This window comes from Hibiscus syriacus, unplaced genomic scaffold (genome assembly GCF_006381635.1).
Source record: "Hibiscus syriacus cultivar Baekdansim isolate YM2019G1 unplaced genomic scaffold, ASM638163v2 tig00111392_pilon, whole genome shotgun sequence".
NCBI classification, from domain to species: Eukaryota; Viridiplantae; Streptophyta; class Magnoliopsida; order Malvales; family Malvaceae; genus Hibiscus; species Hibiscus syriacus.
In genome coordinates this window covers 2,330,581-2,341,374 of record NW_024063078.1, presented here as the reverse complement: position 1 = coordinate 2,341,374, position 10,794 = coordinate 2,330,581, and positions in this window count along the sequence as shown.

Genomic DNA, 10,794 nt, shown 5'->3' with positions numbered 1-10,794 from the left:
TAAAAGGAACAAAATCTTATTAGATCCCCTAATCAATCTCTCTGGGTATTCTTCCTTCCCCTTTTTTTGTTACAGTCATCGAATTCAATACTTTTCTTTACTTAAAGGAATTAATACTTTTTTCTTCCCTTTGATGCAAATTAACCACTTACCACATGCAACTTTCATTGATTACTCTTTGGTAGGTAGCTACTTGGATGATCATATGTCATATCAGATTTTTTATTCATCTAAATTCGATTCAAGTATGATATTTTTTAGTTTGTCATTCAACTTGATTCAAATTTAAAGTAATTTTCTTTAACCCGAATTCAATATGACTTTTAAGTAAAAATGCTCATTCAACACAATTTTATTATTAAAAAAATCTCATTCTCATTGAGCAAAATAGAGACATAATTGAAAAATATATATAAGGGTATTATAGTAATTATTTTTAAATATATAAAAGTCAATTATACTATTATTATCGAGTCGAGTTAGATATTTTATCTCTAAATCCGAGCTTGACCCTATCCTCTAGAGATAACAACATTCTTTTATATCACTAAGATCACTCAAAAAATTCAAAAAAAAATATGAGTTTCAATACTTTCAAACGTGAATTTTCCAACTTTTAAACCATGTATAAAAATAAAATACTTGTTATCAGACAATAACAAAGTGAAATAAGCATCGATTTAGATAGATTAATTAGAGAACTCTCATGATCTCAGACCAAAATTTAATAAAGCAAAAAATAATTATGAGTATTCACATTTAATCGGTTGGTCAAATTATTTATCTTTGTTTTCTTGTATTCTCTTAATTTATGAGTTCTAAACCCACTGAGAACACTTCTCTTCTTTCTCCTATCCTCCTGGTAAGATTATGATTAAATTTAAAACTTATTAAAAAAAATGAGCCATGAAATATTAAGTGTTTTATTTTGTGGTCGTTTTTTGCGGTAAGTTGGTGAACACATTTGCCCTCGCTTGCACAAAACTTGACGTTATTGACTTGAAGGGAATGTTTCATGACTTGTTACAAGGATAATGGAATTGAAAATGACATGGAAACAAATTTTGTCCTTGAAGATCATTTTCCTTTTTTCTTTAAATTTTAGCATTTTGTTTTTGTTTAAATGATTAAAATTCCAAAACTTGTTTTGACTTATATTTTGAGATTTTTTTAATTAATAATAATAAATAATTTTACTAAGTAAATAAATTATGAAAAATATAAAAAATATTAACGATCAACAATTAGTTCAGAGCTGGTATTATTATCTATGATTAAAAAATATAAAAATAGTCGCACGAGAAATCGATATTTTAAATATTATTTTTTATTTCTTAAGTTTCTACGAAAAATATTAATTTTATTTTTTGTTATAATAAATATTGGATTTGATTCTTAGCGTACAAGACGATATAGGAAAAATAGAAGGATGGGAAACGGTAGCTTTCACGACAAATATAATAATAATTATTATTATTATTGTAATATAGGGTAAGTATAAGATAATATTCTATTAAAATATAACTCTCAATAATTTGATATTAAATGATCGTATCTCTGGTATTTCTGGTGCTCCAACTTAGGATATCAAAAAATAACAATAATTATTTTACCATCGATACCATGATTCGTGCAATATAATAATTATTAAATAAGTAGAGAGTCTTTGCTAAAATAAACTTGATATATAAAAGGGTAGATGTGTAATTGCAAATAATGTCAAAACCAACCATTAATAATTAAAATTTGATTTGTTTTTAATAGGGCAAAAAAGTAATTTTATCTTTCCTTTACCCCTAAACCATATAAATGAGTAGAGTTGCGTTCTTTGAATAAACTTATATTATAAGTGGAGGGAGATTAATCATAACGGTAACGTGGCCCCTACTAATATTGCGATGAAGGCAAAAGCCAAGCAAACCATACGTCAAACCACAAATATGAATATATATATTTCACTATTTCTCTTTATTCTCTTAAGGTCCTAAATTTTTTCGTTTCAACTATTTTCTTTCCTTCTTCTAGAATATTCTCTTTACTTTCCTTTTAGATATGATTAAAATTAAATTTAAGATATATATATATATATATATATATTAAAAGTAGTCACATATCTAAAAATGTTTAAGTAGACACATATATATTAATAATAAAAAAATTTTGTATGAGATAAATTAAAATGAATAATTAATAAAGAAAATCAAAATTTAAAGTGAACGTATATCATTATTGAAAAAACCTTACATATATCACTTGTAAAAAATCAACAAATAAAATGAATTTAATATTTTAATTTTGAAAATATATTTTATAAGGTCTTAAAAATAAAAGATTTGTTTTTGTTTTTTTTTAAATTAACATTATGGAGAGAGGTGGATGTATATAGACATTATATAATGATGAAAGGGACGAATACTTGCTTATAATTCATATTTCGTATTTTTCATATAATAATAATAAAATTTATATTTTTTGTGGCAAAGTTGATTGTGGCTTTGGCCTTTGGCTTTCTCAAAGTACGATAACAAGTCGAAATTTGATACTAAACTGTGAGATGTGTTTCCATTTTCTGCAGTTTTTGCAGCTTTGCTGCTTCCCAATTGCACACCTTTCTCAACATTCTCAATTCTCTCATTACTCTATCATTTTTTAATTGATTTATTACGTTTGTTAAAAAAATTGTTAGTAAAAATATATATCATGTGTAATTTTTCATTTTTTATATTTTATTTCTTATATATTATTTTAATAAAATTAATAGAATAATAACTTGTTAATAATAATTTATATTCTCATTACTAATAAAATTAAATTTTAATATAATTCTAGTACTTGAAAATTATTTGGTAATTAAACAAAATCAAATAAATTTTTTTAATGAGTTAAGGATATGTGGTGACCAATATTTTTTTTGGATAAGTAATTTATATTCATCCAAAAGAATGCAGTTTAGCTGCAACAAAATCAAACAAGCTTTCAACACTAGATCATGCCCCGGCTTAGGCACAAGTGCCTATTTACATCATTTATCCTATGTATGCAATGACTATACAATTTGTATTTCACAACCTCCTCTATCCTATTCACAATTATATCAACTGAACGTGTTAACCCCCTAAAATTCTTGTGATTACACTCCTCCAAATGTAATAATGAAAACCAATCCAAGCGAGCTTAAGAATCCGCACTCGAATAGATTTTCCCTTCAAGTTCTCAATCAGCCAATCGAGTCGTTCATCCCAGCTAAACGAGTCATATCGAATCCCACAAGAAGCTAAAACAACACCACGGACTTCCTTAGCATAGGAACAATTTGCAAAAAGATGGTCACTGGATTCCAATCCAGTACCACACACAACACAACCATTTTCCATAATCAAGCCAAACCAAACCAACCTATCTTTAGTAGGCAACCTATCGATGATGGCCATCCACGAAATAAGGAAGAACTTAGGTATATGAGCAAGAAACCAAGTAATTTTGTGCCAACTTACCTTCTCTTTTCTGACTCTAATATTATCCCATATCCATTTGCTTTTAATTAGGCCCCAATTAGCACAAGGAAAAAACAGTCTCCTAACCACCTCTCGAAGCCTCAACAGCTTTTTTAAAATCCAACTAAAGTGGGCTTTACAATCAACCACCCATAATATTCTTTATTAGCAATAAGCAACAGGCTTTACTCCATAGAGCAAGATCTCTAAGTCCCATACCACCCTCAGACTTTAGTGAGTAAATCTGGTTCTAGCCTACACGAGCTCCTCTGGCTGAGGTGTTACTACCTTTCCAGAAAAAACGCATGCAAAGCCTCTCAATGTCCTTAATGATCCCCTTGGAGAGAATGAGTTGCCTGCTCCAATAATTAAATATGTTAAACAAGACAATTTTAACAAGCTGTAGCCTACCCCCAAAGCTAAGGTTCTTGTTGGACCATTGACTTAGTTTGTCTTTGATTCTCACCAATAGAGCATCACAATCATTCACAGTGAGTTTACGAGTTACTAGGGGCACCCCAAGATATCTAACAGGGAGCTGTGCCACCCTAAACCCAGTAACTAATTGTATCAGATTAAGAGTACTCTCATTCAAGCCACAAGCGAAAAATCCAGTCTTCAGTGCATTCAACTTAAGGCATGATAATTCATAAAACTTCTCTAAGGTGCTCTGTACACCTAGCACATATTCAAGGGAGCCATGACTGAAAACTAATAGGTCGTTCGCAAAGCAAAGATGAGTGAGAGAGATTCTTTTACATTTGGGGTGGAATCTAAAAATTCTCTGTTTGGCAGCAACATTCAACAGAGAGGACATGACACGTGGTAATCAATATTGTTTTCTCTATAAACATAAAGAAATCCTTAAGATAATGAGAGATAATTATTTTGGAGATATATAATTATTTTCATGATCTCAGTTATTTTTAGAGTTTATATAAAATTGTTCTTTCATCTTTATAGATATACAGGGTCGAATCACGTTAAATCATATTTTTTGATTGTGTCTTAGTCTATAATTATTTTGATTACGTTTTGCTTATAAATTCCTTACAAGTGGTGTATGAACATTCGAGTTGTTAATCCCATTGATAATAATGACATCTTTAAAATATTCTGTTGTTAAATTGCAACATTATATTTATGTTATGATAAATGAAATTACAAACAATTTTAGCGTAAATAATTTATATGATACGTTATTAAGGTTGAAAAAGATGTCTTTGATATTAAATTGGTTCTTTTATTATAAATTTTATTAATTTATCCTTCCGATGAATCTCTATATCAACATTTAGCAACATCATTGATATTATTAAGGAAAGGAAAGGATTTTCATGAAAATGCCTCTCCCAGATGAAACACACCACCATTTATTACAAAGTTTGTCTGCAATCTTAATAATTAGGTTCACACATAGTCTCAACCATAAACCCTAATATGACTGTATAATAATAATAATAAAATAAACCCTAATATGAAAATGCCATCAAAATTCGAAAGCAACTAATATAAAAAAATCATTTGATTTAACACCGATTATTAAATTTTAATATCTATATTTTAAATTAAATTAAATTTTTATATATAAATTTAATTCCACCCAATCTAATTTATAAACACTCTCACAGGTATTCATAGTAATAATTTCATGTGAGTTCTTAATGTCAAATACAACTAAAGCCCTATTACTTGCAGTGATTTCCCTCTTTTTGCATTAAACGTTATAATTTAGCTTTTCGAGGAGTAATTTACAATGATTAGTTTTCGATTTCTTTATTTTTAAAAGTATGCTTTTGAGAATTCTTAATGTCAATGGAAATCATTTGTTAGCAATCATTTTCATGGACTAACTCTAAAGTCCAATTGGATTTTTATATATAGTATTGTAGGGATATATAGGGGCCTAAGACGAAATATATTTATATTATACAATAAGCTCTGGCTTCATCTTACGTGTACTAATCATAAGTTTAAGTGGTTAAGCTAATCTAATCTCATTAGTAACTTCATGTCCACTTAATCAAACATTAACTTCCTTTTAGATTAATTTTAGGATAACCCCCACCCCACCCTTAACTCTCCCATGTGAGAGATTCTACACCATACGGCTTAGGTCCTAAGTTTATTTTCATCCAAAACATAACATATTAATGATTTTATCAATTGAATTTAACATGAGTAATATGTACTTATATTATAATACATATGAATATTGAGTCTGACACCTATTTTTTAATAATATTTTACAACTTTATATAAAAATATTAAAAATAAAATTAACATTTCAAAATAATTAGTACTCCTTAAAAATGGCATGCATCATCCACTATAGTTTACTTAAAATAATTTATTTTGTATTTTGCTGAGTTAATTGCACTATAAATTCTTAAATTATAACTCTTATTTTAATTTGGTCCGTAACTTATGAACATTCTAATTTCATCCTCAAATTATAACACTTTTTAAATCAATCCCTAAACTTTGAACATTCCAAACCCATATGTAGACTATGAATTTCATTCTAAATTGATCTCCAAATGTTTGAATATTCCACTAGTGTCCTCTAAATCGTTCAAAAATTTATAGATTAATTTCATAGTTTACAAATGAATTTAGAATATTCAAAATTTTACGAATCAATTTAACATGTGACTCATAGTTTAAGAATAAAATTAAAATATTAAAAATTTAAAAACTAATTCAAACTAAAAATCATATAAAGACCTAAGGTATGATCAGTTCTTTTAAAATTGTGATACGGTAAAGGTTTACAACTCCTTATTATCCGAAGGCATGCCCCTCATTTTGTACATAGACAGTAATTGTACAAGCTGAACACCTTGACTGAGTCAGGGCTGAGTATGCAATCTCGAAACTTGAGCGATTCCAGTACGTGGAATTATCTTCTGGATCATTATTTTATGTATACATATATATAGTTTGAATACCAAAAGTTGATGGGTTACAACTTTGTGTTTTCTCTTTAGTTGGTAGAGTCATGTGGTTGGACAAAGCTTTAATGAATGAACACAATGGAAGGAGATATGATATTTCTGACATACATACAGGGGTATGTCCCCAAAAGCAGTTTTATTGATTTCTACCTTCAATCCAACCCCTTTCTTTTCATTGAAGTATCCGCCATTGTTTCTCTGCTTCTTGTCTTATTTTTTTTCTTCAGTTTTCTCCCAGATTGAGTAGTTACCAGGTTAATGAATGATCAATGCTGTTGTGGCCAAAAGGAAAAATCCAAAATCGGCTCACCTGTTAGTTCATTATGTCTGATTAATGATGAAGTAGCTGGAGTAATTGCACAGCCACATCAGTGAATTTGTCTGAAGCAGGACTGGATCGGTCTTCTGGTTTGGTTATTTACTAACAAACTGCAGTGCATGTGGATGCTTTCATGGCATAAAAATGTTATTTTTAATAATTGATTTTTAGTATTAATTATTAATTTATTTAATTAGATTAGATGTTATTTAAAAAAAATATATTGGGAAGGGAGCATTTGGGATATCAAAAAATTTAGATTGTGGTATTATAATTTGGCTTAATTATAAAATAAGTGCCTAGATTATACCACTTTTTACAAATAAGTGTCCACAGTGTTTTTTGAATAATTTCGGTGTCTAACATTACACGTTGCCACTTTAGGCGCCCGGACCGTAACTGATGTTAGTTTTCTCTGTTAAGTGACACGTGTCATGTTATGATAAATTTATTTTTTAATGAAAATATTATTATATTTATAAAAGCAATTCATAAAAATCATAACCCTAACCACCACTGTCGTCCTTACTAACTATGACAACCGCCGCTGATTTAGTCCATGCCATCCTCATAGTATACTCTATCGTAGTTGTTACCGATTGACCGTTAGAATTGCGCGGGATTACGATTTTCATCTTAGTGTTCGTGATGTACAAAACATCGATTGGTCGTCGATCAGTTGTGATTTCATAAGAGTAGTGATCGTCGGGGATAGGTGAGGTTAGGTAGAGCTTCGTCGACGACAAAAGACGACGATTGCATGGGTTTATAGGTTGAAATTAAGGTTCTTGAAGTTTTGGGGTTATTTCAAAAAAATTGTGTGTTTTTTTAATATATAATTTTATTTTTTTTTAATTTTAAAAGATTTTTTTTAAACTAACAAAATGTGATATGTGTCAATTAACGGAGAAAATTAATGGCGTTTACGGCCTAGACAACTAAAGTGGTAGCGTTAGTAATCGTGATCATTCAAAAAATACTATAAGAACCTATTTGTAAAAAACATTATAGTTTGAAGTCTTATTTTATAACTAAGCCTCATGAAATGTTATTATTTTTTTAGGTTTTAGGTTCGAGTATCATAAATACCAAGGGTGTGAGCATTCAATGTCAAATGGTTGAGAGTTATCTTTGAAGATATACTATCTTAGTGACCCCATAATAATAATAATAAAATTAATCCATTAATAAATCAAATTATATATATATATATATTAAAACTACTGGGCCTCGTATAAACCCTAGAATTGATTTTGGCCATTTTTAAGGTTTGGGTTTAGGGTTTATTGGGTTCCCCAATGGAATGAACAGAATGAAAGATTGTATTTAGACCCAAAAGGTAGTTTAAATTTGGGCTTTCTGGCCTTTTTCGAAGGTCGGATTGGCGGCTCTCCTACTGCTTATCTCAAAAGAAAAAGAATCCCTAGGGTTTGTAACTTGAATCCTCAATTTATGATTATTCTCTCTCTTATTCAGTTGTCTGATCTCTGAATTCCGAAGACATGGCGAAAAACAGGAACAAGAAGAAGCGAAATGGCGTCGCTTCAATGGACTTCAACGAAGGGACCGTTCCCGAGATTCATCAAGGTAGCTTTCATCTTGTATTTTTTTTGTTAACAATCCAATCTTTAAAAGATAATAAAGAACTAGTAACTTTGATTCTGAATTTAACACATTTATACCTTAAAAAACTTGATTTTTAGTGTAAATTTTGGTTTATTTGCAGCGATGGACACTTCGGAGACTGGAGTTCAAAAGCCTGGTTCTTCTACTCCAATACTGTAGGTGTTACTTTAGTCTACTATATTTTTTTTCATTTGCTAATTTCTTAACACACGAATATATATAGGCTTGTATATATGTAAGATTGGGTTTATAGTTGGAGTCTTTGAGTTGTATTTGGTTGAAAGCTCTATCAATCTGAGCTGATAGCATATTTGGGGATAGTATGATTCAAGGGTAAAGGCATTTTTCTAGCGAATTCTGGACCGAAAACGAAATTGCGAAGTTAATGCTATATTGATTCCTTTTTGTTGTGTTGCTTGATGAGTATTTTTATTAATGATCTCTACAGTTTGGTTGGTAGTTGGAATTGTTAGATTAGTATTTCCAATTAGAGGATAAATTGAAGACCGGAACTTGACTTTCGGAACCTTTTAAGCTCGCATTTAGGTTCGGGTATTTGCATTTATGAACTTAGCAGGGATTGTTAGGCGGTTAATGGTGACATGGTGTAGTGTATATATCCTTGACCTTGCTTTTCTCGGGCAGTGTGTTAGTTTTACGGGTCTAGTCTTCTCGTCTTGCAAGCTTGTTTTGCTTCATTGTAATTCTCGGAGTTCGAGGCTTTCCATAGTTTTGTTTTCAGTTGTAGTGTTGCTTTTCTAGATAATGAAATTCCCCATGCCGTAGCTTTGTTCACATGGAAAAGATTCTGGCCACATCACCCGTGTCTCTTAATGGGATTTTGATATTCGAAAATGATTTTCTTCTTGGCATTCATTAATGGGTTTTTTATTTGATATCGAAGAATGTAACATAGCGTTTATGCAAATACGAATGAACCCAAACCCCGGGGCTGTAACTTGTATCTGAACATACTTGTTTAAACGCCTTTGTCAGAATTCACAGCTCCTTTTAAACTTCATTCTACCATATTATTGCTATCTATATATTGATTTTCCACAAACCCCTAACTATGTACCTATCTCGAAACAGAAAGATGAAGAAGGGAAGACCGATGAAGAGATCAGAAAATGTTCGTAAGGCAAAGGCTGTTGAAAAAGCTATTGCAAAGAACGAGAAGTATGCCGAGAAAAGCTCGAAGATCGAAAATAAGAAATCGAGAATTCAATCATCTAAAGTGCTATATGAGTGAGTATTTTGAAGAATTTTATTGCCAAGTGATCTTCATTTGATGTCTTCTCTGATCTCGGATGATATTTTTTTTATTATTAATTTAGCATAGCTTAGGTTCCACGTAATAGTTACAAAATTTTGCAATTACAAAGTGGTTGTGCTAAAAGTATTTTTGAGGATTGGGGTATTCCATTGTAATAGAAAAATGTTTGGAAATGCAGAGTTTTCGTCATATATATTTATTTGGTGACTATGCTGATTTATTCCTGCTTTACATCATCGAGCTTTATATTAATAGGCACTCATAATTAATGAAGATAATTCGAAATTGAATTATAATTATATCATATTTTCAAGGAGTCATCATTGTTATATACTATAATTTTATGTGATGGTGTTTATATTTCACCGTCGATAATAATATTTATTTGTATCTATCATTTGTATGAGTTGTTTTATTAGATTTTTTTATTATGCCTTTTTTTAGGTCACGATTGAGTTATGATTATATCAGTTTTTCAACGAGCCATTATTATTATATAAAATTTTATGTTAATATTGATGGCATTTATCTTTCATTGCCGATAATTATGTTTATTTATATTTTTTATTAGTTCGCGGAGATTATAAGAAAAATTTTGTTCAAAATTTTCTTAATCAATTATACACATATTACTAACATAACTGTTGGAACCGAGATTTTAGAGAGAACAAAACTATATTTTATCATTAAGATTGTTTAATAAGTTCTTAAACGAATAATATGTAAACATCAGTGATTTTAACTTATATTTTATTTAATAAAAGTAACCATTATTATATGTTTAAAGCAATAAAGCTTTTAAATTTTATAATAATTATAAATATTATTTACAGACGAGGTTATTAATTTTTTTACCAAGCTTTGATTATATGATATTGCTTTGTGAGCATTTTGATTATTAAAAATTATTAAACGGTCACCTAATTATAGGGAGTTGTTTTGTTGAGTTATTTAATTATTAAAAGTACAAAATGGTCACATGACTATTCATTATGTTTCAAACTCATCCTAATTCGTTAAAAAATTAACAGGAATGTTAACACACTAATTGAGATATGATAAAAATCTGATCTCATAATCTCAAACGATTATCATATCTTAGTCAACATGTTAATGTCTATC